The 23,993-nt window shown below is 42.4% G+C and overlaps 1 long non-coding RNA gene across 1 annotated transcript; it reads left to right on the plus strand.

The window, feature by feature from the left end:
• The first annotated feature begins 4,384 nt into the window (after positions 1–4,384).
• On the plus strand, positions 4,385–22,961 carry LOC310884724. Its single transcript, XR_014574360.1, has 2 exons — positions 4,385–4,711; positions 18,517–22,961. It is a non-coding gene; the product is annotated as an uncharacterized lncRNA (long non-coding RNA).
• The last annotated feature ends 1,032 nt before the right edge of the window (positions 22,962–23,993 follow it).

A 23,993-nucleotide genomic window follows, 5' to 3' on the forward strand; every position in this document is an offset into this window, starting at 1 on the left:
TTTTCTTTGGAATATGATACCTGAGAGAAAATACACTTTCTCCCCCTTTATTTCTGACCACCAAGGGATTAACACAAGAGTCATGTTATTTCTACCTTTTCAGAAAATTAGTATAGGTAAAGCAGGTGGGGGTGTAAGCTACTTTTACCAGATGTTTTGGCTCTCACACTATGAGAGCAGATGTTGCATCCAGGCTGTTCTGTGCTATTCTTGGCAGGAGCTAACTCAAATAAAACTTTGCACTACACTTTCAGATGGAGATGAGTTTGGGTTGTTTTTTTTTTTATTAGTTTTTAAGAGCATTATGTGTGGCAATTGCATAGCCTGAAATGATTTAGATTTTCTGTTACAGGAAGACCATTTGGCGTTTACTTTCATGAGCCACAGTGGAGACCCCATGCTGCAGTGAGGTTTGTCTTGAATTTGTGTTTCACTGTCACAAAGCCATCATCATCTGCGTTTGCTTCTGAGTTATATCCTGCACTCCAGAGAGGAGTATTATATATTATTCACGTCACATTAGTGTTCACAACATGTGAGGTGCTGGACAAATGCATTATAAGAAAACAGTACCTGCTGTGAAGAATTTACAACTGAAGCAGAGAAAGCAGAAGAAATTTAGAGGAAAAGAGATGTAACAGAAAAATAAAATAAGAAAACATTCAAGGTGTCATGATTAACAGATGTGTTGTTAATTCTTTTTTTTTAATATTTCATTTTATTGGCAGAGATTGTTCAAAATTTTTCAAAACTCTCCCTAAGTCTGCTAAAAAAAAACATTACTGTGAAAACATGAAACCTGTTTTTGCTGTCTTTTGAAAACTGATTTTCAGAAATGCTTTTTATCTTTTGAAAACTCATCTACAGAAATGCTTTATTAAACTCTATTTTCAAAAAGTGACATGTTAGATTTGTATCAAAAAAATAAAGAAGTCTAGAGAAATTCACTCAGAATTATACTTTTCCGTAAAAAACCTCTCCTGTCTTCTGTTGCAGTAATTCCATGTTTGGTGCAACACTGACACCAGGAACTGTGTTGTATGTGTACATCCTTCACTGTGTAAGTTACTATTGCCTTTTGTCCATCCTCATGTCACCTCCAGACACATTTAGTACCACTGCAGCTTTCTTCTCTGTGCTTCTGGCTATGTGTTTCTGGCTATCAAACACACCTTTTGCCTGTGAAAGACCTGTTCACATCTAGCAACCGGGCTTCTTTCAGGCCTGCTTTTGTCTGCACATCCTTTGGTTGGACACCACCAACTTTGCATCTTTCCTGTCTGCCCATCAGTACTGATGGATTCGGTGGCTCCTTTGTTGGCTGAGCTCTACACCAGGCTTTCATCATCTACAGAAATGTGAGTTTACCTGATACAGACTCTTGAAAGATCTCCTGTCTCATGAAGACTACAAGCATATATCTCTTTTTGTAAGCCAGAACATTTATCAAGCAAGCTGGTAGCTTTGTAGGTGGCAAATTGTCCATTTAACTATGGGGTTTTAGTTGGCTTTTTCCAGCAGGCCTTTTTTATAGCAGCTGATCTTCAGTGAGTCCTTGAATGGTACAATTGCCTTTGTGAAACTACAACAGAGAACATCCTTATTTTATTTTCCTCAGGGCCTTTCAGTTCAGCAGCAGCATCCTTGAGGTGTCCTGTAAAATCCTGAAACACGGAAGCAATAGCTGGTGTTTGCATCTCAACAAGAGATGGCAAGTCCAAGTGCGCAGTCACTTTGATGTGATTTTTAGGAGTAGGGATTATGTTGCCAGTGCTAACATGCTCTTTTTAAGCTACTCGTATTTCATTAAAACCAAGCAGACTGCATCACCGCAAGAAGTAGGGGAGAACCGCTGTTTTGTGTCATGTCACAGAACTGAGTTCAGACAGAGGCAGGGAGCTGGGCAGGAGCAGAGTTTTCTGCTTTATGGGAAACTCCATTTAGAGGAAAGTAAATAAATTCAGAAGTAGCTGAGCTCTTCTGGTGTCATTATCTCTTCTTTTTCAATGAAATATCACAGCCAAGTTGCTTTCAGTTGGTCAGAATGTTTTGTTTTGCACAAGGAGGAATAATCTTTTAAAAGTATAATGCTAATCTTAATTATTTTCATGTTTCAATGTTACATCACTTGGATTCAGAAATTCCACCTCAAAATTAAATACTGTAACATTTAAAAAAAGATATCCAAAAGTCTTTCAATATACCAAAAGGACCACACAAAGGTCTCAGCTACCATCCATCACCTTTCCCTGCATCCCTTTGCACTGCTGTGGAAATCAGCAACTACTGGCCTTCCTAGGTGCAATTCTGCCATCCACGTGACAGATGACAGATGCTTATTTTCCTGTTTACTGTCTGCTGTGTGCTCTGCTCAGATAGAAGGGAATGGCTGGGGAGCAAGGACGAAGTCTCTTGCCTGTCTTGCTGCTGCACTGTGCACTGGATGGGGAGAAAGCAGCCCCAGAAGGGCAGCGGAGCTTGCCATGTACAAGAGGGACCTGAATGCTGCGGGGTCTCTTCCCAGGGAGAGGAGCAGTGTGAGTGGAGCTAGATGCAACTGAAGAAGCTCCTAACTATAACAGCTAGCCCAAAGGAAGTCCATTTCCAACCTATTTTCAGCCGTCTCACTCTAAGTTTCTCCATTTCAAAGATTTCCAGGTTAAATTCAAATATTTATTTAAAATTCCCTCTGGCTTTCCAGGTGTGTTCACACCAAGGAAAAGGTGTAGCTCAGCCTGCCCTAGGATCTGGCCAACTTCAGTCCCACCACTGCAGCCAGCTCCATGTCTCTCACTGCTCTCACCAGGAGTTTTTCCTCGTTGTGCTTCTTAGCCGATGCCGTGCTATTTGGGTCTGACAGCAGATACTCAAATCAATAAAACTGGAGTCTGGTTAAATCGCTGCTGTGTCTTGTCCTCTCCAAAAGAGAGGAATTTTGCTTTTTCAGGTTGCTGGGTGTCACAGTCCGTTATTGTTCGGGTGTTAGTTTCCTATTTGTTATCAACAGCTCAATTTTCTGCTTCAGCTGAGGTATGTTTGCAGGGCGTTGTGGCTGGGCTTCCTTTGCTTTGTTTTCTACCAGTTTTCTAGATATTCTTGCCTTGCCTTTCCTCCAGCTTATTGAATTCCTGTTGATATGAAACAGACTTCAGCATCTTAGTTGTTTTTCTCTCTAAGCTTTTCAGTGTCTTCACTGTCACCTCTGATTTTGGTTCTCAGACATACTTCTCTGGGCTATTTTTACAATTTATAGTTGATTATTTTTGCTGCTACATTTTAGTGTAATGTTTACTTTCAGAAATACACTCTGGTTTCACATTCAGAAAAGATTTCTATTGGAAAAATGAAAATGCTATTGAAATGTAAAACCTGCTGAAACCAAAAAAAAAAAAATAGTGTTGAAGATGTTCTGTTTCATTTATATAAATGTACTTAAAGGAACAGGTGATTTTCCAGAGAACTATCAGCAGATGGCAACTCCACCAGCAGCAAGCTCAGGGGGAGCCAGAGGAAACTGCTCTGCTGCTTTAAGAATGAGGTAGCTATTTTCCTTCAGTGCATAAATCTATCGATTATAGTTATTGCTTGACAACCTGCCACTAATTAAATTATAAATGACATGACAAGAAAGGAACACTTTAAAATCACTGGATTACTTTTTGGGACACTTTTAGTACATTCCTGCTATGCTCCATTTTCTGAAGCGGAGCGACATCTCCCAGTGTTTATATTTAAAGTAAATTGAACCAGCAAAGAATTTGACACGTCTCCCTTCGCAGGAAACTAGGGTGATTGCTGAAGGAGCTGCAGGAATCTCTGCTAACAGCCTGGGCTCATTCCTCGATTCATTAAGAGCTTTCCCTACTTGGTAACGCTGCCTGGACCAGCCATGATGCCTCCATCAGCCGCAGCTGATTTAGCAGGTTGGGGAACTTGTACAAGTGGGAAGAGAACTACTGCCCTTCATGTTGTGCTGGTGGAGAAATAGCCCTGTGACTAACAGTTGTTAGTTATTAGTTGTTAGTCACAGGGCTATTTCTCCACCAGCACAATATGGGTGAGCAACGAAGGGGCTTGCAGTTCCGTGACATTCCCCTGCACATGCTGAAGACCATAAGAAATAGTGCCATACGTTGCCCAGGTTTGCTTTCTAGCCCCATTTGGAGCTTCACTGCTGCCACTGCATGCAAGGGAACAAGGTGGCTTTGGCATGTCGGTGCCTCACCAGGACCCACATCCCAACTATGGGTGCTTGAGGAGCCATGTGTCACGCTGCAGATAATTAACTGATAAAGCAGATTCATTGCCTCCTTTTTTCCACCGGAAAACGACATAAATCATAGCAGATTTTTTCCTTTGATAACTTAATGCTGCAGATGTGAAGTGTTTGGGGATGAATAGGATTCAGTGTTTGTTAATGAGAGTTTAATGTCTTCATCTTCTGCATTAAACTCCAGTTAATTAATATTCATTCAATTAGAAAATGTAAAAATAAATTATACAAAATTAAGCTTTACACAGGAAGCAAGTGACCTCGTTTCTGCTGTTTTCAGGTGATAATTACGTTAGCCTCTTTCCTATAAAGAGGGAGGCACCAAGCCCTATTAGCCCCTAAAGGGAAGCCCTGTGGCTGTCTGTAGGCCCCCCCGCCATGTAGGAGCATCTGTTTCCAGCCTACCCTGAGCTCGTGGAGACCAAAAACTGTAGCCAGGTAAAGTACAATGCTGGTTTCTGTTGGTCTTTAGTTGGAAAGTTTATTGGTCAGTGGAATATTGTTGGTTTTGTGAAGCTGGGTATTGCTGGGAGAGAAGAAAGTGTGCTCGGCTGGTGGCAGGCTGGGAGGAGTTGTATGAAGTCTTGGTTCTAGTCCAGTTCTGCCTGCTGGCTCTGGTTGAGAGGTTCTTCCTTTCTTTCATGCATTTTTTTTCCCCCTTTCTGACAAGATTGTTTAAACTTAGAAAACCCTTTGGGAAACATAATAAATGGTGTTCTTTTGGAGTTGAGTGAGTGTCTTTGAGCTAGAGAGAAGATGGAGTTGTCTGAGATAAAGAGGTGGTCTGACTTGAGCAAGGCTAAAGGAGTAGCAAAAAGCAAGCTAGCCTGAGCTGTCTTTATACAGATAGACCGCAGGGGTCCTAAATAATCACTATTATCAGCTTACCTAATGTAACTTTGAAGTCATCCTTGCTTTGAGTCAGGGGCTGGACCAGGTGACCTGCAGTGGTCCTTCCAACTTCAATTACTCTGTAATACTACGATCCTTCTGCTTACCAAGATCCTGAAGCCATGCTTGTATTCTGTTGCAGAAGCACTGTAAAAGGCAGTAAGACTCAGTAGAGAACTCAAACTATTTAAAGACCTGCTGTGGATTATTGTATACTGTGCCGTGGGGGGATAGGGGCATGAAGGTTTTATGCTGTTACCTGTTTTAAAGTGTATCATCCATCACTCTTCTCTTAATCTGGCACTTTTCAGTAGCCTTGAATAGCAATTCACTTCTAAAATAGAGGGAGGGGGATGAATAAAACTCAAAGGTTGTATCTTATCTTTTCAGATTGTCAAAAGGAGAAAAGACCATTGGATAAGGATGGTTCAATTACCGGGCGTTTGGGGAATTGGTTTTGTGTATACTGTTAAGAGTCAAAAGTAGTACTGACTATCTGTGACACTGCAGTGAGATTGCTTGTGATGATAAATACTTCTTGCAAAGGAAGAGGGTATAGTAAAGCAATAAATACTTTAGAACAACTTAAAAAAAATTACAACACTCCTGATACAGAGATGTGGGGCCCAATTGTGTTTCATTATGCCATCAAGGAGAGAAATAGGATTATTCTTAGTGTGGTACTACTTATTTGAATCAGATCATCATAAAGACGTAGTGATTTGTGAAGGATATGTAAATGGACTACAGTGTTATAGCCACAGGCATCCTGGCAGAAAGGAGGGTATGTTGTGGAAGGGAGGTCAATGATGTTACAAAAGATGCTTTTCCTTTGCTGTCTGGTCCTGCTTTGGCCCTTCACAATAAGATCACAATAACTTTTCCAAGGCTTGCCCCTTTGTGAATTCCTGTAAAGTCTGCCATCCTGTTCTTTGTGCATTTTTTCTCTTCTACTGCTTCTGTATCTTTCTCTTGTTCTCTCTGCTACACCTCTGCATCGGCTAAAACATCTTAATCTTCAGAACCTGTTGTTGGTTTCAAGCCAGATTCCTGCTTTTCTTGGCTCGTTCCAGCTATCACAATAGTTGGCACCAACTGTTAGGGCCATGCTTAAGGCCCCAAATCAGGGTATTGTTTACAGGAGACCTGCAGGTACTTGTTTGTCTGGTGTAGGCAATGCTGAGAGGCATGAGCTGCTGCAGTCATTCACTGGAGCGTTTTGTGCACATCGGTGTCATTCAGGTGGTCTTAATTTGCTGTGTCTTATTGAGCTGGTGAGAGTTTCCAGAGCTTCAGGTTTATAGAAAAAATTGTTTGGGTCATACAATACTCCCCAGATCACAGTACTAGTGTGCAGCGAAGCACTTCTGTGCATTCTTAACTCATAATGTACGCTTCAGGTCTCCTGAAGTCAATGAGACCTGCTTTGTTTGAGACCTGATGAAGTTTTCTTGCTGAATTGCCATGTTTCCCTTGAGCCTTTAAGTTACTCATCTGTCTGGACTTGGTGCTGTTGGTAATTAGTGCAGCTCCTGGCTTGGAGATGAGGTCCAGACTCTTGAGTGGCAGGCAAGGCTGTAACAAACCTCATCTCTTCAAAGGGTTAAAAACTGGTGACAGCTTCCCAGAGTTATTGGATTATCCTTGACCAGAGTCCTGTTGGTGGAGGGCAGCACACTTCTCAAGTTGTTTTAGCTGTAACAAAGAAAACACAATTGTCCATACGTATCTGCCACTGAACCTCCTTGCTGAGAAGGAGGTAGAAGCCTTTGGAAGTTCAGAGAGCCCTTCCCCTGCATGCTGTTTTCCAGGAAAGTTTTTCATTACCGAAGTAATGTCTGCTTGAGTAGAGCTAACAAACACGCTGCCCCTCTTAACATCACAGCACTGCAGGGTAGCTTTCTCCCTGACATTAGGTTTTTCTACCATATCACCCAGACAATGCCTTTTCTTCTGTGAAAATTAACTTCGGAAAACTGACAACTGTGGATATGTCAAAAAAAAAAAAAGACTGGCCTCATATTCCCCACCCCACTGCTGAGTCAAGAAGTGTTTACACTTGACAAGATTAATCTCACCAGCTATTTGAAGACTTCAGTAAAGTCTTTCATTTCACTGTTCACTCAGGCTGCTCAGGAAGGTAAGAGTGATTGCTGATGGCTTTGAAAACTGCTCCAGTGGACACTGAGTAAATATTGTAGGAAGCACAGCTGCAAAACACTCAAAATCCAGTCCTTTCAATGACAGGCTTCACCTAACCAGCCCAGTCAGAAGGGGAAACACCAAACCCATGACCACAAATCCTCCTCCTTATGAGAAGGACCAGAGTCATGCTCAGATGTTTATCACCAGTAAGCCTTGATTTTTTTGATGTCTTCTGTATTGTGCTTCTTGGGCAGACATGAGGTTAGAAGGTTGGCATGTACCTGGGCTGACAGCTAGATGCTTGGTGTCAGCATGGCATGAATCCTTGATGTGTTGAAGACCCCTGTCTAACCCAGTGAAAATACTTGGAGATACCTGTGCTTCTTTCTGATTATTGGAAACCTACTAACTAGTGATACGTATGGAGAATTAATCATGTGTATAAGTGAGCTACCAGCCAGATACATATTTCTGCCTGGTAGACCAGAAGGGATGGACATACCATTTCAGTTCCCAGAATATGTTGTAAGTATGGACGAGTTCCGAAGAGTTTATCAAGACCCAGGTGTTGTGTATGTAACTGAGCCTGAGCTTTGTGCTGGTACTGAACATCTCAAATATTTAACTGTCTTAATGGAAAAATTAGAGGCTTCACTGTTGGGGGCCAAGGTTCTGGGCAGGAATTCAGCAAGGGCAATCCTTGTGCACAGCAAGTAGTTCCAAATTTTGGGGGAAATTAATATAATATTGCCTGTAAGCCCAGGGAAGATGCCATCCCTCTTTCTACCATGCTTTCTCTATGGAAGTTAAATACATTTTTTTAGCACTCCAAAATAAATCCAACAGCTCTGTGAACTCTTCTAGCTCCAACAAAGCTAGCTAACATCTGTGATTATTTCTAAACAAATCTCTCAAGACTTGTCAGAAGTAAATATTCAGGATTTTTTCTGTATGAATCTTGGACTATACTGAAAATTAAAGCTGCACTTTTTCAAACCCTTTGTTTCAACTTTGTATGATTCACCCTTCAGCTAAGGTGTTCCCCCACCTCTCTGCGTTCACCTGTGAAACGTGTTTTTTATAGTCTAGCTCTGACCTCTAAGAGGGAGCACTGCTGAGTAATGCAGCCTGACTCCTGGTGTGCTGCTTCATCCCATGCCAACTCTACTTATTTCTTCTCACATGCATTGCTTCCTCAAGAACGTGCATGCTTGCACGCACACTATAATGATACCGGTAATGGATGGAATTTCATGTTAATTTTATATTTATCTCTGTTTTCTTGGCTTCTGTCCAGTCTGCAAAGTCCCACTTAGAAAATAAATAAATAAAAACACACACAACAAAACTGTTGTCTGAGCTGATTATGGGCCATCAGACTTGATGTCCCTTTCAAATTATGACCAATCCTCAGAGACGGACAGATCTGCGCTCCTGTCTGTTGCTGATGGGTTCTGTGTTCCTACAAGGGAACAGGGGGAGGGCGGGTTCTGAAGCTCGCTTTTTCCTTTGGGTGAAGGGGACATTTTCTAAATGGGATTTTATTACAGTGACAGTTCTGAGTGTGAATCACCCCATTTATGTGATATTTCCAGCAGCTCCACCAATTATGGCCACCTTTGCCATGAAGAACAAGGAAATTAACAGCAGCTAATGGACTGATAAAGCTTTCAGCGCCAAGTTGCTAGCATATGACAAGGCAGATCAGTCCCCGCCTGCCTCTTTTCTTATTTTCTTCACTGTCAGATATTTATTGTAATAGTTGAAAGGCAGCATTTAGCTAGCGTAGCACTTTCTATTTAAGGTGCTGTGCAGAACAGTCCATTCCACAGATAAAGGGAAAAGTATGTTTGAGGATGATATTGGGACTGAAATGGAAATTGCCTTAAATTGGGTTGGCGAGCATCCTTATTATTCATTGGAATGATTTAAGTACCTGTTTTAGAAAAGAGGAAAAAGGCAGAGAGTAAGGGGGGGGGGGGGGGGGAATATTCTAAACTGAAACTGTTCTGCTCACTCATAAAATGAATTCATAACCCAGCAGTGGCTCAGGGTGTTCTCCCGAGTGACCTCCAGCCCAGCCAGGGTGCAGAAGGCCTCTGGGGCTGGGCTGTCTGACAGCAGGCCTGTGCGCATTGGGTTCTTCTGCAGAGAGCATCCTTAGGGGGAATATCTGCTGAATCTGAGAACTGGTAATGGCTAAGGAAGAAATCTTATCCTTTACTTTACCTCAGCCTCTGTGCGCAAGAGCGAAAAGAGGCAGGAGAAGTGTCTGGGATCCGTGAGGGACTGTCCTGTATTTAGAGTGCATGCGGGCTCTACAGTACAATTCACTTCTGTGGAGAAATTTGTAAGGTGCAAAGGAAGCTACCAAAAATGTGAGCAGCATGGGAGAAAGCATCATGGACTGATTCATCTCTCAGCTCACTGCAGGGTTCCCAGGACAAGAAAATGACCTTTCCCTTTCCAGTCATAGAAGGTGTTTCCATAATGGGATACTTCAAGATTTTTATGACAAGACCAGAAAGGGTGATTAGAGCAGATACTGTGGTGTGTTTTTCAAAATATGGATTGTACGATTTTACCTGTGTCTGCTACGAGCCTTTGAGAGTATCATACTCCAAAATACTGGCATCTTATGTCCCTGTTTAGTGCCTAAGAGTCCTAAAGCACTACATACCAGAATTGCATGTCATGCATTTGGTTTCCAACCAGTTTGGAGAAGTATATTATTGAAAGTGCTGTGGGGTGGTGATGCTGTCAGAGTATTCAGAGCAGAATATGAGGAACCACAGTATCTAACTGCAAATGAGCAAGGACTATGCTTATCAGAGTGTAATTACCCTGATCTGTGACCTTGAGGGAACTGAGGCTCTGATAAGAAGCCCCTGGGAAGGGTGCTCTCCTGTCAGACTAAGAACATGCACAGAGATTAACTTCTGCTGTTATCCAGTTTTGCCTTTTTCTTCTTGCTTTCTTCTTTTTTTCCCCTACAGAAAAGCTTTGTGAGGTTTGTGCTTTTTAAGCTTCCTGTGCGGCAGTCTGAAGAAAATCACTTTCACATCCTTTTTCTGGCAGGGTTTCGGACATCTCTGGGTTCCTGTCTGATGAACTGCAGGCAGCTGTAGTGTCCTAGTGTCACCTGTGGTGGTCTGCTCTTGACAAAACTTTATTGTTCAGTATATTTAAATTCTCAGTAGCCATTAGCCCTGCAGCCTGAGCATCACCTGATGGGCTGATGGCATTTAGGGGGCCTGAACAAAGTAAAAATAACACTGAGGGCAAAACTGAGAAGATGGTTTCTCCTTGGCCATGTGGATCTTCACACCCTGCTGAAAGACCTTTAATGTCTTGCTTCAGATGTAGGTTTAACTCTATCTCTAAGCAAAACTAGATAAAAAAATTGTCCACCTTGCCCTACAACGCAAGATACCTCCTCAGCTGTCCTGCTTCACCACAGCAAGCTAGAGTTATCTCTATATCAAAAGGAAATAGAAAACCTTCTATTCAGGCTTTTGCTGGGAATGTCCTCCATAAGTGTTTGTCAGAGGCTCACTTTTGGTTTACATGTGGGAACAGTTCATTATAATTAAAAAAAAAAAGTCTTAAAAAGACCTGAGGCAGATGCAGATATTTCTGAAGCTGGCTAGAATTAAAGTCCATAGTATTAGTTTTGAAATGAAAGGTCTATAGATGGGGGGCCTGGAACTTGCTATCATTGTAACATATGATCTTACTCCAAAAGAACATGATTTACTGGAAAAAGAATTAGCAGGTATATCACAGGAAGCTGTGCAGAACTGTATTTTTGTGTGTATTTCTTCTAGCAGCTCTTTGTGGAAACCACATGGGTACCATTCAGTTTCAAATAACCATACCTGCTAACCATATATAAGCCAATGAAGCCTAGATACAGATGTATACTGCTCACATAAGTTGGCTTCTATACAGAAGGAAACAGATGTGTTCCTTGTAGGGTTCTGAGGCTATTTAAATATCCACTGCCACTGTACTACACATAGCCCTGACATGGTTATCTTACATAACACTACTGCTTCTCTAAAGCACTAATAACAGTGCAGTGCCCTCCTGCATTAGGATCAGCATGTGCATGTTATCTCTGACAGAATAACAATTTAATATCCCACTGGAGCAGTTCAAGAAGGGCTTTTCTGGGAAGGGAGAGGAAAGAAGTTTATTATTTCTTACCTGTGTGACTTTGCATACGCATCCTCAGCTATATCCCAACTATCAGCATCCTCAGCTATATCCCAAGTGCTATCCCAACAGCTCATACTTCCCAAAGTCCAGCACTAATATTCTTCTCCCCCTGGATGTCTCACACATAGGAAACCTCTGGAAAGCTGAAATCAGAGGAGGCTCTTTCCACAAAGGCAGTGCCTACATTTGAGATCCTCAGCTGAGGACCCTCCCTATATGTGGACTCCTAGGGAACCATCTCACAGCTCTTTCCTTGGGGGTAATTTATTGATCTCAGGAGATTCACTTGCTTTATGGGCCTTTGGGAGCGTCTCTCCTTTGAGGCTTGTATGCAGAGCCTTAGGGATATTTTCTTTGCAAACCAAACACAGCCCTGAGGATCCTGAGCTCATCCTGGTCTGAGAATATCACTGCAAGCACTGTGTTGGCTGCTCCCAACTCTACCATCAGCAATCTGAGCTGACAATGTCCTGGTACATCTCAAACTGAATCTGCAACTTTCATTTTGCTGCTAATTGTTTGGAGTTCTTTGAACTCATGTCTGTAGATGGCACTTAAAACTGCCTCTGCCTGGTACTCCTCATAAACAGATGGAGCGTTTGTTGACGTTTCTGTGACAGCTTGAAAACTTGTCTCCTACCTCTGAGCTGAGCCCTTTCTGCCTTGTCCTCCATCTGCCATCTCATTTTAAAACTAGCAGAACAACTCAAGTGAAGCAATTCCGACTTTTTCCATCTGTGCACAGTTAATTAAGAGGGTAATGAGAGCTCCGAATGAACAAGCCCTGCATTAATTCAAGATATGATTAAGGGAAACATCCGAAAATGAAAAATATATATGTGCCTACATACATATATTTTAAAAGTCTGAGTCCCTTTTGTCTGTCCTTATAGTTGCCAGTGTTATGGCTGCTGATGATAGAAATATGGAGGAACAGCTACTATGAAACTCTGAGTCTGTGTTCTGAACATGAAATCTGTGTAAGCAGCTCAAAGGCGGAGAGGCTGAGCAGTAGCTGAGGTTCTGTGTAATGGACTCTGCTCTTGTAAGGGCTGTGCATGCCAAGATGGGTGCTTGATACTAGGAGAAGAAAACACTTTACTTTTTTCTTTGGGTTTCAAGGGCAAGACAAAGAATCAAAGGCCTTGAGATTTGCACAAGCCAAAGAATCAGCCCATCTGCAATTAACTTAAAAGGTATGGGTCTCCATGTCATCTGCTTTTGTAGTCTTCTATGTCAGCCATGCAGTATGCGATCACAGGAATCTACCTTGAGAAACCTGAACCAGGCAAGCCCTCTCAGCAGTTTCTCAAATTGTAATTCCAGCCTAGGCTGGAAAAAGTGGTATACTGTTTTATTTTGTCATGGTTAGACTAAGATGCAGCTAAAAGCCTGGCTGGGAACCCAGGTGTATAATTGAATAGGGTGCAAAGCAACCTTTGGTGCTGTGGGGTTTAAAGGCAGGAGGAACCCCTGCAGGTTCTGGGCAGTTGGGGTGGGATGGTGCAGAGGGCAGGCCAGAAAGGAGGTGTGAGGAAGAAGGGGGGCTGCAGAGCAAAGCACAGCTGGGGAAGGCTATCTGCTTCTCCTAACACTTGTCACTTTCTGGTTTTGTAGCTTGAGTTTTGTTTTACTGGGGGTGGAAAAATGAGTGGCACTGAAAAGACTGAGTGAATTCTTGTTTGGGTTTGTTCCCCCTCTTCTTAGCTTCTTGCAGCAGCAGGAAACAGAAAAATATTTCCAAACAAAGTCTGAAATTGGCTGTTTGCATTTTGCTTGTGAAACTTCCTGCAGATCATAAATTGGGCTCTCATCCCTTTGCCACCAGGGAACGCAGCCGCATTAGCAGCAACTCAGCAGAAACCTCCACTGCAGCCAGCAGAAAGGGACTGTTCCACTTGCTAAAGGCTTTATTAATTAAAAAAAAAAAAAAACTTTTCTGTGACTACTGATGCTCACTCATTGTGAAGCCTGTTTCCTGGTAGATGCCACTATGATGAACCCTTTAAAGCCAGCACCAGGTGATGGTTGCCTAAGGAGGGTTTGCACAGCAGCGGGGGAGCTGGTACATCTGAGGAGCTAATGGCATTTACACGTGGATTCAGAGGAGACAGCTGGGGTGCAGTGTCCCAGCCTGGATGATTACATGGAAGAATGCAGAATAGGACGTAAGATGTCAAAATATGTATTCTTTCTATTTCTAAAGGATTTCCAGAGTGCTGTGGGAAACAGGGCTGGAAGGGAAATCAAGATATAATCCCTTGCCCCAAAGGAGCATCAAAATTGTCACTCCTGTCAGGCGTTTGTCTAATCTGTGCTCAAAACCTCCCAGAGTGGGGATTTCATGCCTTCCCCAGGCCATCTTTTCTGGTGTTTAACTACCCTTGCTGTTAGGAAGTTTGTCTTAATGTCTTGTCTGAATCTCCCTGGCTGTAATTTAAGTCCATTATTCCTTGTTATACCCGACATGGAGGAGAAATTTATTCTCCTTACTTTTTTTTTGCATGACTTTCTGAAAACAGATGTCTTCCAAAAGACACGTGTAGAGTTCAGCCTGGAGATTGCAAGCAGGAGCGGGGCCATAAGCGCTTGCTTTAAAGCAATGCTTTTGCATGTCATGACGGCCCTTGTTCCTTGAGGTAGTTGGCTCTGATACCCCAACACCAGAGTCTGGCTGATTTTGCACTGCTTTGGTAAGATTGCTGACACCAGAACTGGTAAGCTATTTGCCCGGAAATGGGATAATCACATGAGGCTATGAAACAAAACTCAGCTGGTAGTACTTGAGTCACATTGCAGACAGTATGGTGGGTGGGTTTTGCATGGTAGCTTTTGAGGACACCTGGTCACTAGAACTTCTTGCTTTGGGATCTTCAGCAGTTTTCCCTGGGAATGAGAACATGTCCTGAGCAGGCTCCTAGAGCTGTTGTCTTACCCTGGTGACCCAAATGCTGGTTTTCAAGAGAAGGTGCAAGTTTAACAGTGTCCTGAAACATTGGATTGCATTTGTATTTTGTGTGTGTACACATGCAGAAAGTACACACAAAGCAAAATGGAATTTGTAGCACAAGGCATGCAGTGATACATCATGCATTTTGTTATATTATTGAAGATTCATACACACAGATAATCATGTGATTAATATATGTTTGTAGACCAATTAAGGGAAGTTTCATGGTCATACAGTATAGCAAATATACCAGACAAACCCTGTGCCCAGGCAGGCCTCAGAGCAGAGGGTGGTGTGGGGAGCATGTCCAGCCTCTTGGGGTTTATAAGCATACAGATGGGGGTAATTATTGCTCCAAACAGCTGTGTGGTGAGCAAATTCCTGGGGCATCTGGACTCTTAACACAGGAGGTGATCTGTACCACTGACCAGAGCTTCAGTCAGACTTCAGTTGGGCTAATTTTATGGAAAATAAATTGCTACAGATAGGTCTTTGGGCTGTGGTAAGTGTCCAAATTCTGGCTCTAAGCCTCTACCACAAACTGTTCCAATGAAACTTCCAAGCTGAGGTTTCAGTATTCAAAAACTTTCATCAGGCTTCTGCTAGACCTCCAAACTTTTGGAGGGTGAATCTTCCCATTTTATTGTTTAACTGTAATGAGCAAGTAGTTTTGCTCACATCTGAAGAAAACGAAATTCCTCCCCAGGCTGGGAACTTGTTAAAAGTTTCCATCCAAAAAAATCTCCCCACCTTTCTACCACCAAGTTTGAAACTCCTTGAAATAAGGGCTAGTAATGGAAGTGCTGACAGTATCTTAACTAGAGCAGCGTGAAAGGAGTGATATAATAGTTTATTTCAGGTAATGCCATGGTGATTTTTAATTTACATAATGTCAAAAATGCAATATGTGAACTTTCTGAAAGCAAAAAAGTGGTGATAAAAACATCTATTTATTCATCCTGCCTCCTTGCAGAAATGAGAGAATGAACAAAGCCACAAGGAAAACCTCAAGGCCATGGTATTTGCATGAAGCATGCTACACATAATGTACCCTAGAAGTGTTTGAAAGAGAAGCTGACCCTGTATACTTACTCTTGTCTCAAATCATTTGCTAGTTTAATAGCTTAACATTTGCAAAATGATGTTGAGGTTTTTTTCCCTTTTCTAGCATTAAAATATAACTGGTACACAGAGATCTGTGGAGGACTTCCAGGTCCCAAAGTCAATTCTCGTAACAGTTCAGCATGTCCTAGTGGTGGATGCAGGTAGTGTTACAGATGGAGGGGTCTGTGAGGTCTGAAAGAGTTTGGGGGGGGTTATAGATTAGTGTTTTTTAGGGGCTTGTAAGTCAGGTATCTGCTTTTGCAGAGAAGAAACGGTGTTCACTCCTGCAGTGAGACATCTAAGAGGGATCCTCCTGTCCCCAGCTGTGCCACTGTGGTGAGCTCTGGGTCCTTTCCACTGTTGGCTGTTCCTTGTCAGGCTTTGGGCTCCTGGGCATGGTCAGAGCAGGTTTAGCCCTGGGAGCTCATGCATGCCTTGTGCTGGTGCATGAAGGCATTGCGTGGTGGTGAGGGGCTCTTGGCCTGTGCCCTTGCCTGACTCACTTGAGCCTGTGGCTATTTGAAGGACCACAGCTATCCTAACCGCAGGTTTACTTTGAGGTTATATTGGGCAGCAGATTTATTGCCAGTGTCCATCCCAGACTCTGAAATAACTTCACTGGAGTTACTAAGAGGTTGCTGTGAACAGAGAAGGATCAAGAAGCTCTTTGCTCAGATCTGTTTAGTTTCCTGTAGTACAGCTACTGTTCCAAAAAAAGTCCCTTTTCTTCCACGGTAACTGGTTTACAACTATCCTAGCAAAATCACAGTTTGGTATCACCTGTCTGTTAAAATCCCAGCTCCTAATACTGAACCAGTCTGAGTATCTTCTGGGACTGCAGTTAACTTCTACAACCACTTCTGTTAGAGCACCATCAGATACTTATCCCTTATAGGTTATTCTATTCATTGTCTCTATGAAACGGGGCAGGCACTGTACCAACGTAGGAGGAGGAGCATGTCCTGTGCCAGACAGTTTACATGGGGTGGGGGGTGGGGTGGGGTGGGAAGAGTGCCTGAAGGGAATGGGGGTGACATGCGTTGCCAGCATCTCACAGGAGCAATGCAGGAGTCTTCCAGCTGGTATCAAGTTCTCAAAGCAGTATTTTAGCAGATTTTCAACACGCAGTCCTTGTACTAGCCTTCCACACAAAGGGTAAACTCCAGCTTGAGCTATTAACACAAGCCAGTGTGACACAATAGCGCTTGCAGCCACTAAAGCAGCGTAGTGTGACCAAAAAAAAAATTCTTGGAGATGCTAATAGAAATTCTGCATGATAAAAGAATCTGGAGTAAGAGAATCCCTTGTGACAATACTGTATTTTGAATATCATTCATAAAAATAAAGCAAGTCAATTGTAAGGTCCAGGATACCATAAAATATGAGTTTGAATAGAAACACTTAGAAGGAAAATTTGCTTAAAATCTGTGTAACCACCTTGAAGACTCACACATTTACAGTTTTAATCTCTCACATTAGTGAGATTAGTACATGTTTTTTTCTTTTTTTTCCAATTAAACTGCATATTTTATCACTTCTTCTACTTTCATGCTATATAAACTGCCAGGAAATTACAGGTCTATAAAATGTTGCAAGAGCCCTGCCACTGTGGGAGATGGAAGAAAAGAGACAGAAGCAGTGTGGGTGGCTGCTTCCTTTTCCCCCCCCTAATTTTGTCATTAGTCAATAAAAGCAAACATTTGCAGAGGCAACTGTAGGATTTGGATACATGTACACTGGAACCTGAGCTCTGAATTTGTCTGCTGAGAGCTCTGTACCTGCCCCCAGAAATGTTTCCCGAAGAAGGTGCAGAATGAGTCTCCTGCTCTTACTAGCAAGGAACGGAGAAGGCAATGCCTTGGCACTGCATCTCCAGGTTTCCCAGTTGAGTACCTATTAGCTAAATCATGCTTGCTTTCCTTTTGTTCCTCTCCACTGCTGTTGGGCTAGGTCACTGTCTGAGAAAAAGCTTCTATGTTCTTCAGCCTTTACAGCTGTGAAGTGCAAAGATGATCTTCACCTTTCTGCCTGCGTCCTCACAAGGCTATTTTTCCTTCTCCTGTGGTGAACATCAGCTTATCCAGGCGTGCCTTCTGCCATCACCTTTTGCAGTGCTTGTGAGTTCTGTTTTCCTCAGACACTTGTTCCTCGTGACCCCTTAGTTTAAATCTGAGATGGACTTTTCTGTACTGCACAAGACACAGCAACATCAATGTTCCCACTTCTTTGTAGGCTTGAAAAAAATCAACTGCAGCTCAATCTCTCCTGCTTAGACTACAGAGCAAGGGAATGTGCTTGTTTCCTATTTTGCATCAGACACCACTGTTTCAGAAGATGTAGGAGTCTAGACATGTCCTGCAGTCTACACTTTTATAACTGCTGACTCTGAGCATGATGCTGGGTTGTACCCTTGTGTCTGCTGGAGAGTACAGCAACCCTGGACCTGGTTCAGTGTTGGTCTATAGGTCCTGAACTCTGGACCCTACACAACCAGTGCCAGAGGTATGCTCTGTGTCATCCAAAGAGCTTTCAGGTATGTAAAGGGGGATTGAGCATTTCTCCCAAGTCATGTACTGTAAAAAGACAGCAAATGCTCTCAGCAGAAAGGGATGCAAACAAGAAAAGGGCAGCATTTCTGGAGATCAAGGTACTTCTGCTGTAGAAAAACAAATAAATAAGAGCTGAGCTTTAGGCAAGGTTTGAGTAGCTTTAGAGTCAGTCTGGAATCTGATCCACTCAATCCAGTGCTGCTGATGCCTCTAGCATAGTAAACTCAGCTCCCTTAAATGTCACTTTGGAAGGTGAACAGATGGGAAGTGGAGCTAGAAATATAATCATGTTACATTTCTCAAACTTTTTAAAAAAATAAAATAGTTCTTCCTTGCAAGCACTTATCTGCCCTGTATTCTCTTCCTCCCATTTTTTTTTAAAGGCATTCTGATCTGGTGTATTTATGGAGGTGTTTGTCAATTCAAGCCAGCAGTTGAAAGACCTGACTTCATGAATGCTGGGCATTTCAGTGTGATGAGAGCAGGAGCATCTGTCCAGGCTTGGTCAGCTGAAGCTCTCCAAGTCCCAAATGCCACTCTTGGGGATGACCCAGCAGTAATAAAACTTCAGATGTGGTCTTGCCTCTGACACAACGAGCAGCCTGGGAAGTGGGCAAGCAACAGGAACTGAAAGTAGAGCATTCCTCAATGAACCAAAGATTTGCTGAAGAGTCTCCAAGCAGTGTGCAAGATCTGTGTGCTTGTGTATGTAGCCAGGAGGCAGCTTGCTTTTAAAACTCCTGGCAAAGCTACTGCATACAGATTATGAGCCTGCAGATTTGAGGAAATAATGGGCAGGACTCAAAGACTCTTGCTTTCCTGCAGAGGCAATAACCAAATTCCTTCATCTTATCAACCTACGTTTTTGAAACTGACAAGTGATTTGGGTTGCTAATGCTTCAACAAACCCACAACAATATAGCCTAAAGAGATGAGTTTCTCAAAGATAAACTAATTAAACACACTGCACAGGACTTCCTCTCATGTTTCCAGCTAACAGCACTGGTGCCTGCTCCAGGGCTCCTTGTGGATCTGACATCAGGGCTACCCGCTGCATCAGGTGCTTACATGGTAGAGGGAGAGAAGGACTGAGAAAAGAGCATTCAAAATAACATTGCTCAAGGGTTATGTCCTAGCTTTGACCTTGTACTGTAGTTGTTCTACTGAAGCAAGATTTGCTGTGCAAAAGTCAGGTATCTATCAAATTCTCATGCGCACCAGACGAGATCCATTTGCAAACAGGGCTCTGGGAGGACATCAGAAGCAGGGGAAAAAAAGTCTCCCCATGCACACCTTTGCAGCAGCCTGTATGTGATTTAGCATGCTGATGCTGCTAGTGCAAGGAGAGGTGAAGATGCACCAGGTAGATGTCTCTCTACCTGTGCTGAAAGATTTAGCAGCTCTGTAGTGACACTTGTGATGCTCACTTCCCTTCTATTCTCCACCTGCAAACTGGTGATGCTGCCAGAGTATCAGCTGGGAATAAAAAACTTCCCGCTATACCCTTGAGTCCCAGCACAAACCCTTCCAGCCCTGTGTTGATCTGATTTATTCTGTTGAGATTCCCAAGTGCCCAAGAACTTCCTATCTCCTGTCACTGAAGTTGGGGGAAGAGAAAGCATTGGAGGGGTAAAAACATCTACTTCAGTCTCATTGCAGTTTGAATACTGTTCCCATCTCTCACCTGTGTTCAGAAAACTAGGTTTAGTGTAAGGGCTTCTTATGGGAAAAAGTTTTGTTTTTTTTCCACTGATTTGTGTCTCTAGAGAAATGAGTAAAGCATTACAGATGAATGTGGCATAGAAGAAAGAACATATGCTGTACATGCATTTAAATAGCATTTATCTTACTTTTCACTGACGTAGTGGTGAAATATGTTCCTTTTGCTTTCAAATTTTAGGGACGAACAGATGGTAAAAAGCTTAGTTTTGGGTATTATGTCCATCAAAATAACCTGTATTGCAAGTACCTCTTACTATAATTGGGGATTTTAGCAGCAGTAGAATCTGGACTCTAGGAAAAGTCCACTGCAGAACGAGACATGCTAAAGAAAAAGGGCTGTCTTTTTGTTTTATTTTTTTTTCCTCACCAGAAGATACTATTTCCCAATAGTGTGATAAGAAATACTTACCTCTTTGGCCCTGCTTTGCCATGGGTGGAGTAAAACTCAAAGAATTCATTTTCTGATTGGGCTCCCACCTCTCCCCATCCCCTAATGCACCAGCATACCTCCAAACATACTCAGTCATCATAACCAGGCTGGGAACAAAGCTCTGAGGGATTTGAGCTGTAGCCGTTTCTTTGAGGAACCTGTTCTCCTACGCTTTTTGCCTGTAATTTTCCCTGTAATTTAAAATCTCACGAGGGTGGATGATCTGGGGATATTCCAGATCTTCAAACCTTCCCTAAGGAGAACCAGGAAGCACCATGGAGATATACGAAAAGAGAAAATGAAAGATTTGTCCAAACTCCTCCTTCAAAAAGAGAAGCTCAAAAGGCCCAAGAAAGTCCTACCTATTTTATTACTGTTTGGGTAGTCCTAAAAATTCTGAAATTCCCAATGTAAAAATGAGTTTGGATTCATGTTCTGTCCCGGCTACTCTGTTTTGGATAACACGTGTTGTACCAAACCTGTAGCAAATGAGGGATTCTGGCATTGCACAAGCAAATTCAGTCAAATGTTGCAAAATAAGCCCAATCCTTTGCTTAAAGCACTGTAGAAAGGAAAAACTTGGCCCTGAAATTAAATGAGCTTTTGGAGAGAAGGAGCATATCAAATATATGTTTATACCATAGCCAGCATGATGGGAACCTCCTCTGATGTGCCTCTAGGAAGGAAGTGTTTATGTACCCTACTGTTTGTAGATGTGAATGATCTCATTATGGGTTTATATATAGACAGGCAAATTCTGAGACATTCAAAAGCTGCCTTGCCCAATTTTAGAGGATTTTAGGTTTTCTCCTTCTCTCTGGGGTTTGGGCTGGTATTTTTTGTTGTGAATTGTTTGATCACGTCTGGTTGTTTTGTTGTTGTTTTTTTTTTTTTTTGCTCCGATCAGCCTGTTCTGCTCCTCAGCAGTTTTCCTGGTTCAGTGACTCAATTTCTGATCTCTTTGGTCAGTGTGTGTTTTGCATGAATTTAATACCTGGTCAGCATTATCCCAGCTTCATGGAGGAGGGTCTCTTTTATTGCCATTTCATTCCTACAGCTCAGATTCAGGTTAGCTAATTGTGAAGAGAGGGTCTTCTAACAGCGTGTTTACGGACTTAGGAAAAACACATCTTCCCAAGAGGAAATGTATAATTCCAGCCACCTCACTGAAAGAGTGCCCAGTGCAGCAGCAGCATTTAAAAAGTCACCATTTGCTGGTAATAGCTGGAGAATAGCAAGAGTGGTGTTGTCTTCTCTCCCTTTGTTTAGAAAAAAAGAAATAACTGCCTCGAGGATGCTGAAAAATAATTATGGGGAACATACTTCAGACACATCCCTCATTTTTAGAGTTGTCAATCATTTTAGTCCCAAAATTACAATGTACAATCAATGTCCCTCCCATTATTTTTCCTTCAGGATTGTTTACCTCTCAACTAAAATCATGAAAAAAAAAAGTGATGGATAGAGTTATCTGCATACAGAGAAGGAATCCAAACATATTTTATTTACCTACATAAATAATTCTTTTATTTAGTGTAGACTGTATCTCACATTTGGGCCCTGCCAGACTGAGAGCTATCGTTCTCATTTTATTTATCTCCATACACTGAAGTATTTGTTTAAATTAAAACTGGGGGCTCAGAGACCCAGAGAATGTTTAAACACGAGCGCTGTTACAAATTGTCTGGTGTGTATTTACCATGGCCCCCCGCTGCTTGATATGAAGTTACTTAATTGTGCTCATTTACCTCATCTGTTCTATAATGCTAAAAGCACTTTATTCATGTAGCAGAAGCCTATGTTTTTGTGTGAGGAGGGTATTATTTTCATCTCTGCTAGAGCAGACTCGAAGTGATATTTTTGATTTTTTTCCTTAAAATAAAAGGCAACAAATTTTTTTTAAAATTGAGTACTGAAAGGGATTTGATAGGGTTTTTTTTTAGTAAACCTGAAAAAAATGCAGAAAATCTTGAAACAAAGTGGAAAATTAACAAATGTTTCTCAAAACACATTTTCATCCTGTTTTTCTCCACTGTTTCGGACATCTTGAATATCTGTTTTAATCTAGGGCATTGCCTCTTCATGGTGTTTTGGGTGAATATGAACAATACTGCATGAGATATAATTTCCTATAAGAATAACACACATGGGGTAGAGGGTAGGAACTGCACTTCAGGATTCAATTTCTCCAAGTATGGAGCATGTTGCACGGATCCCTGATTTACTTTTAGACAAAAGTGGCCAAATGGCACCTATGCATCAGCTTTTAGCGCCTGCCTGGGCCAGGAGATGTTATTATTTAGACCAAGGAAGAAGCATGTCTTTGTGCTTTGTATGGCATGCTTATGCATATATATTATTTAACAAATAGCACAGCTAACCTGCTAGTCAAGTCACAAAACTTGGCACAGTTTGGTGCAAATTCAGCTATGTGCACCTGTGCCAGCGAGGTTCTCACAGAGCGCACCACCTCTTCTAAAAACATGCAGGTCAAACACACAGCAATGTATGTTCAAAGGATGGAAGAATAAAAACTGAAGCTATTTACAGCAATCTTTGGCAGCAAGACCGAATTGTAACATCCTTCCAAGTTCTAATCCCCATCCACGCTGGATTTGTTTGTTTGGAGCGCGTGTGGCTGGGCTGGCGTTCAGGCACGTCCACGCTCGCTCTGTGGGTGGAAGACAAGTGCACTTCACATCCTTCTGATAAAAGGATGTGCTCATTAATTGAGTTTCTTCTCCTGGAAGAAGGGAGTATGGGATCTAAAATTCAAAGCTAACCCTGGGGACTGTACAGGCACAAGAACGGCCAAACCGAAGCGGAGCCAAGAGCCCCATTGCCAGCTGTTTGCTCTCGAGCATGGAGACGTGAGCCAGGAAGGGCACCTTTCCCTCCTGCAATCTCCCACCCTCAAGAAGTCTGTGTTAAAGGGTCTCTCTCTGTTTAGTAGTCTCCAAATTTTTCTCTTTATCAGTGCTGTCCATCTCCACTTGGTTTAGGAACCAATAGGAAGGTGATCCCAGGTGGATCGCCCTAGCAAACACAGCCGTGACACAGCTCAGACATGCCTTTATAACTCCAGAGACACATGCAAATTTACACCATGCTGCAGAAGATCGCCAAAAGGACCAGGAGATATTTAGAAGCTCCAAACCAATAACTAGACCTCTGCCTCCTCCCCAAATCCACCTCTGCCTCCGTTTCTCTTTTGCACAAGCGTAGCAAAGCAGCTGTGGTCTTCATTCCACAGCTCCTCTTAACTTGAGCTCCAGCACAACCTTCTGACCAGTAATTTTTGGAAGCGATTGTCTCTTTCCAGTGTCTGGAGGCTGAAGGTAAAAGTTATTGCTCTAAAGATTTCATAGCAAACACACCTTTGTGTAGTCTTTATCGCTTTGCTCATCATCATCGTAGCGGAAGTAAGATGGAGCCACGGAGCCCAGGCTGCATGGATTTCCTTGTAGTTCATGAGGACCTGCAGTAAATCAGTTCTGCTCCACAGAAATTTCACTTTCCTATCAGCCAAGAATAGAACAACCAGGGAAACATGAATTCTCACCACTGCCTTTTTGTGTAAGTCTATGCTGTGTTACCCCACTTCTGTCACTCAGTCCAGATCTTTGGGAAAAGCACAATTTTGTCCAAATACTTCTGGGCGGGTAGTTATGCCCAGATGAAATAGGGAGTAGAGTAGAAACATGTCTA

This window comes from Anser anser (assembly GCF_964211835.1).
Source record: "Anser anser genome assembly, chromosome: 21".
Taxonomy (NCBI): Eukaryota; Metazoa; Chordata; class Aves; order Anseriformes; family Anatidae; genus Anser; species Anser anser.